This window comes from Lagenorhynchus albirostris, chromosome 1 (assembly GCF_949774975.1).
Source record: "Lagenorhynchus albirostris chromosome 1, mLagAlb1.1, whole genome shotgun sequence".
NCBI classification, from domain to species: domain Eukaryota; kingdom Metazoa; phylum Chordata; class Mammalia; order Artiodactyla; family Delphinidae; genus Lagenorhynchus; species Lagenorhynchus albirostris.
The window spans coordinates 147,808,399-147,815,745 of record NC_083095.1 but is presented as its reverse complement, the minus strand read 5'-3'; positions in this window follow the sequence as shown (position 1 = coordinate 147,815,745).

Sequence of the window (7,347 nt, the reverse complement as noted above, 5' to 3'; positions counted from 1 at the left end):
ATTGACTTCTTGGATCCTTGTCAATTAGGTCAACTGTTGTTTTATAAAATTTATTAACTAAGCAATGATACTGGATCATCATGTTCAATAAAATAGGGGGGTATGCTTACCCGTTCATTACAGGATTAAGACTGTAATTTTTCACAAAATTATAGAAATTAAAAATCTGACATTTATATACTTGTTAGCTCACAAAAGACCTTCCTTGGATAGAGGAGCAAAAGAACTAGTCACCTTTTCTTTTCTTCTTTTAGTCTTGCAATTAAGGGTGTGTGTGTGTGTGTGTGTGTGTGTGTGTGTGTGTGTGTGTGTGTTTCTGTGTGTGTACGCTTCTCTGTTCAGCATTACAGTAGGTATTTGGGGAATAAAACAGAAAGGAACAACATCTAATCCCTATGAACTAAGAACCTAATAAAGAAACATATACGTCCACAGAAAGGCTTATTCAAACAAGTTCATGGAAACTTTTCTCAGAAAAGCCTCAATCTGGAGACAGTCAGATATCCACTGATAGAATGGATAAACATGTGTGACGTATTTGTGCAATAGAATATATATTACTCAGCAACAAAAGGATTAACTACTGAAACACATGGCAGAGTGGATGAAATCTCATAAACTATGAGTGAAAAAAGACCTTTACACAAAAGAGTACAAATGTATCATCCCATTTATTTGATGTTGTAGACCGGGGGTCCCCAACCCTGGTACTGGTCCGCAGCCTGTTAGGAACCAAGCCGCACAGCAGGAGGTGAGCTGTGGGCGAGTGAGCGAAGCTTCATCTGTCGCTCACCATCACTCCCTATCGCTTGCATTACCGCATTACCGCCATTCCCCCTCACCCCCGTCGGTGGAAAAATTGTCTTCCACGAAACCAGTCCCTGGTTCCAACAAGGTTGGGGACCGCTGTATCTAGACAATAGGCAAAACGAATTGGTGATGAACAAAACGGTAGAGCCAAGGCAGCCTGTCTGTGCATGTTTGTGTGTGTGTGTGTGTAAGCATATGTGTTTGTGTATGCATGTGTGTGAGTGGAGAGGGAAGTACTGACTGGGGAGGGACATGAAGTAATTTTGGAGGGTGAAAGAGATGTCCTATATCTTGGTTGCAGAGATGTACTTATTAATCAAAACTCAGGAAATGGGCTTCCCTGGTGGCGCAGTGGTTGAGAGTCCGCCTGCCCATGCAGGGGACACGGGTTCGTGCCCCGGTCTGGGAGGATCCCACATGCCGCGGAGCGGCTGGGCCCGTGAGCCACGGCCGCTGAGCCTGCGCGTCCGGAGCCTGTGCTCCGCAGCGGGAAAGGCCACAACAGTGAGAGGCCCACGTACCGCAAAAAAAAAAAAAAGAAAAGAAAAAAAAAAAACTCAGGAAATGTACTCTTAATACTTATACACTTGAATGTATATAAGATTTATATCAAAAGAAAAAATTCTAGTCAAAGTAAAAAGAACTCTAGTTAAAAGTACACATGGCGGGGAATGTGTAAGGATGTCTGCAGTTTATTTTGAAATGTGTCCAAAATTAATGGTCTATGGGCAGAGAGATACAGTTGTTTAGATGTGTAATAAAATGTGTAGTGGAATCTAGGTGGTAGATACACAGGTTTTCATGGTAAGTCTTACAGGTATGTTGTATGTTTGAAATTTTTCATAATAAAATATTGAAAAAAAACAATGAATTTGAGGAAAAAAAGAATTACACAGTATGAGCTTTATCATCTTCATCATCATTATCATCATGATAATATCCAAATATTCAATTTATTGAGAATCTGCTTTGGCTTTGATATATTCAAAATATTTATTACCTTTACACTAGTCTGATGTAGATAGTAATTCCAACACACATAAGGGAAATTAATTTGCTCAAAGTCACTAGCTGATAAGTAGCTGAACTTGAGCTTATAGTTTATACCAGTATTTTCTATTTGTTATTTGTTTATTGTTGTTTTTGTTCTCTATTGCTTATGTATATTGCATAAATCTATTGTTTATGACCACAGTGGGTCAAAAAAACAACTAAGAGTACAAGGTTCTAGAGACTCAAATTTGAAATTTTGTCATTCAGATTATAGGAAACATTGGGTAAACAGAAAAAGGAATGATCAACTTGAGTAATAATTCCATGGAAATATACGGATAAATCAGGACAAAGAGCTAATTTGAAATGAAAATGTGCATGACTGATATTAAGTTGCAAATGGCTTTAGAAGTGGTGAAGTCCAATTGTGTAACAGGAGCCACTGGACTGGATTTGGGAAGGAAAGGAACACTGTTAGCCAAAGACAGCTTGAATGTACTGGAGTTACTCATTTGAGTACAGTAATAGAGAACCTGCCACTTCTATAGAAAACTTTTGATGATATATTCCCACCTTTGTTTGGCTTACAAATGAAAGATGCGTGAGTGCTTTGGATCGTGAGTCATATCTTTGATTATCTGCCAGTTACCTTGAAAGGCAAAGTCGCTCAGTGACTTCACACTTGGTGGTCAAATTACTTTAGGTTACATTAATCTAGAATGCAATGAGCTCTTGTCCAAGTGTCTTGAGAAAAAATCAGCATGTTCTTGGTATATTTCAAAGAGGATAAGAAGCAGGGTCCTGACCTAGAAGTTTTGCTAGGTGTCACTGGGACCTGGAAATGTGCCCGATTGACATTGAAAAGATTGGCCAGTATTCAGAGTGGCAAGCCTTGAGTGAAGTCTGAAATAAAAAAAAAAAAAAAAAGAACCCTAGTTAAAAGTAAAGATACTATTTAGTAACTGAGGCAAAGATTGATAAGATTTGAGCCCTAGACTCATAAAGGCTTACATTTAAAGAGAGACTATTTCCCATAATAAGACTGTATAGGCTAAGATGTTGCTTCCTTGCTTTTGGCTGAAATTGGATCAACTCAGTGAATCAACACTGATGTCATGGCTATCTGTTCTCTGACTGGGTGCTGATTGACTCTCAGGTTTAAGAAGCTCAACAAACCCTACACAGATTGTTCATCAGACATTTACAAGAGGGCTGGACCCGCTTATCAGAGCAATCAGTAAGATATTCATTGTAACCAAATTGAAAATAATAATAGTAACACAGTAAACTTGGGGGTGAAAGTACTAAGAACTTTGATCTGGTCCAATTTCTTCAAGCATTTGACTGATCAAAAAAATGACACTATAATTTGGTGAAGAGTTATCAACTCAGATAGTCTGACTCCTAGTGTCAGATTTTTAAAATTTTAGTCCAGTTTCTGGAATTATTCTCAGAGCTTTCTTGGAGGCTGTTCTCAGGTTATAATCCTCAATTTGTCTTGAATAAAATTTTCCATAAAAAATGTTTAGTCAAGTTTCTTCTCTTGTATAGAATAAATATCATACAGGTCACTGAGAGGTTATACGTTTGAGATCAAATCAAGTTTCTATAGGACTGTACTTCAGCTTCTGGCCACGATGGAATAAAGGAAACTAGATTTGCTCTCCTATACCTGGAAAAAAAAGAACCACCAAAATATATGAAACAACGTTTTTCAGGCATTGGACAACGAACAGCACAGTACCATGATCCCTGAGGAAAAGGATATAAATGAGGTAAGCCCTATTATTGTCCCCGCTTACTGTCTGGAGAGTTTCCAGGTCACAGCCCAGGGACGGGAGATCAAGCAGAGCCCTGGAGCTTCTCTGATTTAAGGAGAGATTAGGAAGGCCAAGGTGGCCATCATTTACGGGGGGAATTTACAGAGGAAAGATCTATAGGGAAAGAGAGAAAGAGAAAGACAGGAGAGACACAGGGATCTACAAAAGATTCCCCTCGAGCATTTGGCCAAACACTGATTAGCTCATGTGCATAAGGAAACTGCCAAGAACAGGAAAGAACCACCAGAAGGCGTAGGTGGAGCAACCCTTGCAGCTAATACAGGGCCGGGAATAGTCAAGTTCCCCTAAGACAGTAAGGAAAGTTGTCCTAACACATGGGCTAGAATCCTCAGAGAGGATAACTCTAGACTAGAGACTGTTCTGGATCCATCCAACAAAGCTTGAAAAAAAACCCTCAAGGGAATAAACGTATTTCTAAGTAACTCATCTTCATTTCAGAAAAAAGTCCCCAGATATTCAAAGGAATAATATTTTAAAAATTCAGCACTCAACAACATAAAATTCATACTGCATGACATTGAATCAAGATTTATTAGGCATGCAGAGAAGCCAGGGAAAAAAACCCACAATAGATAGGAAAATTAATCAACAGGAAAAAAACCAGAAATGAAACAGAAGATAAGGATTAGAAGTAGGATAAAACAGTATTATTAATATACGCTCTACATTCAACAAAGTAGCAGAAAGCATGATAATAAGAAACATAAAGGGCATACAAAAGATGAAAATACAAATTCTCAAGATGAAATATAAAATGTCTGTGATGAAAAATACATTGGATAGAATTTACAGCAGATAAGACAATTGCAGGGAAAAAAATTAATTAGCCTGACCATATAGAAATGGAAACTATCCAAAATGAAACATACAGAGAATAGAAGCCTAAAGAAGAAAGAAATGAACAGATCACTTGTGAGCTGTGGGAGAATATTAAGTGGCCTCATATGAATGGAACGGGTGTTCCAAAAAAAAAAGAAATAGGGTCATAAAAATGTTTTAAGAAATAATGACTGAAAAATTTTCATCATATCCAAATTTGATGACAACTATAACTTTCAAGTTGAAGAATCTCAACAAACCCTAGACAGATTATTCATCGGACACTTACTGTATATTTGTTGTGCTAATTAGGCACGATAGGAAGCCTCTGAATTTATAAACTTGGCTTCCTGGTGTTCATGCCCTTGTGTAATCTCCTCCCCCTGTATATGTGATGAACTTTTGTATCTAATGTAGAGAGCGTGGCAGAAGTGATGAGATGTCATTTCCAAGACTAGGTTATAAAATGATGATGGTTTCCATCTTGGTCTGTTTCTTTCTCTGTTTGATTACCAGTTGCCATGACAGGGGTACACACAGCTACCAGGGAGTAGCTCATATGGCGAGGGATTATGGTCTGCCCGCAACCATGTGAGTGAGTTTTGAAGGAAATTCTCCAGCCCCATTTCAGCCTTGAGGGGACTGCATCCCTGGCAGACAGCCTGACTATAGCCTCATGAGAGATCCTGAACCAGAAACACCTATCTAAGCCACATCAGGATTCCTGTCCTATAGAAACTCTGCAACAATAAATGTCTTGCTTTCAGCCACTGAGTTTTGGGGTAATTCGTTACACATCGATAGATAACTAATACATTGGGTATATATACGAATTGGAAATAAAATCTTATATTCTATAGATTATCCTCACACAAAGTAGATATTCCAGAAATATCTGTGAAACAAATGAATGTTTGAAAGATAAGACAGGTACCCAAAATAACTATTTTATAAAGATAGAGGCAATTGTTGTTTTTCTTTTTTTTTAATATAAATTTATTTTATTTATTTTTGGCTGTTGGGTCTTTGTTGCTGTGTGCGGGCTTTCTCTAGTTGTGGCGAGCAGGGGCTACTCGTTGCGGTGTGCGGGCTTCTCATTGCAGTGCTTCTCTTGTTGCGGAACACGGGCTCTAGGTGTATGGGCTTCAGTAGTCGTGGCGCACGGGCTTAGTTGCTCTGCGGCATGTGGGATCTTCGCGGACCAGGTCTCAAACCTGTGTCCTGCATGACACAGGTCACAGGTCATAGTAGTTCAAACTAACCTGCATGAGCAGGCGGATTCTTAACCACTGCGCCACCAGTGAAGCCCCGAGGCAATTGTTCCTGATTGAAGCATTACAAGATTGATAAGGATATTGCTATGCGAGTTCTCGGGAGAGAGGGATTGCTTTGGGTTGAGAAATGAGGGGATTCTTTACAGAGGAGATAATATTTTATGTGAGCTTTGAGGGGGATAGAATTTGGCCACAAGGAGTCTAAGACTCAGAGGGAAAGAATCAGTCAGGTAATAGGAGAGATGGGGAATCAAGGGGTCTGTATAGGAAACCATGAGCAGAATGTTGTGTTAGCAAATGAGAAAAAGACATTGATGGAACAATGCTTTATTGATGGAAAGATGCTTTATTGTACACAGATAATTGTAACTTCCATCTTGGGCTCATGTTATAAAGATACTGCATGTTAACAAAAAACATTAATTCTTGCAAAGAACTCTTTTATTTATTTATTTTTGCGGTACGCGGGCCTCTCACTGTTGTGGCCTCTCCCGCTGCGGAGCACAGGCTCTGGACGCGCAGGCTCAGCGGCCATGGCTCACGGGCCCAGCCGCTCCGCGGCATGTGGGATCCTCCTGGACAGTGGCATGAACCCGTGTCCCCTGCATCGGCAGGCGGACTCTCAACCACTGCCCCACCAGGGAAGCCCCAAACTCTCTTCCTTTTAAATGATCTAAAATATATTTTGTGTTGAACCAGATAGGGTTTTATCCTTCCCGTTCTTCATTTTAAAATCAACATAATAGTAGTTCAAACTAAGCAAAGCTATTTTTCAAAAGAAGTCCTTTATAGAATGTATAATTTTTTAGTATAGTTAGGTATTTCCCAATAATAAAAAAAAAGAGTTAACACCTGTATACTGGAAACTAAGAAATTAGTTTTGAGATCAAATTTCTTACTGTTTTATTCTCTATTTTGGGCCCAGATTTTTTCAGGAAGTGGCAACAATAGTCATTCTATAGATGTACATCAGTAAAGCAGGTAATTGTATACCAAGCCAGCTTGAAAATAGTGTTATTATGCACGTAATAAAGCCCCATGTGTTTCCTAAGTACTCTTCAATCCATTCATTAGTGATTCTGTATTTTCTTTGTAGGTCATCATAAAAGCCAGTAATTGGAGGCTGAATTAAAACTTAATTCAAATTATATGTCCCAGGAGGTCACAAAGACAGACTGGAGGCTTCAAGTCCAAAACTTGTTAATGTCTTCAACCAAAAGTGTTGTTATTATTTCTCTCTATGTATCTATATTTAAATTTTCTGATTACTTGAGTGAACAATTATGGAAATATTGCTGAGCAGGTCTGGCTTCATTCCCTGAATTGATCTTCTCTTGCCTGTTGAGTATGGGTTCATCCCAGTACTGTGAGCTAGGCTTCACCCATCAGGATCTCCTTTCTCAGCCCTTGGGGCTGCGTGGAGTCACCGCTCCTGCTAATTCTCTTATATATTTTCTACCTGGTCTCCTGCACCTGACGCTGTACTTTACTCCCTGGGCCCTGCAGGTGCTGCTGTCAGAGACTTTTCCCTCTGAAAATCTGTCCTACTTATTTGTTTACATATCTTTTCCCACAGCAAAATGTGAATCCCTGGAGGGCAGAAGCTATCA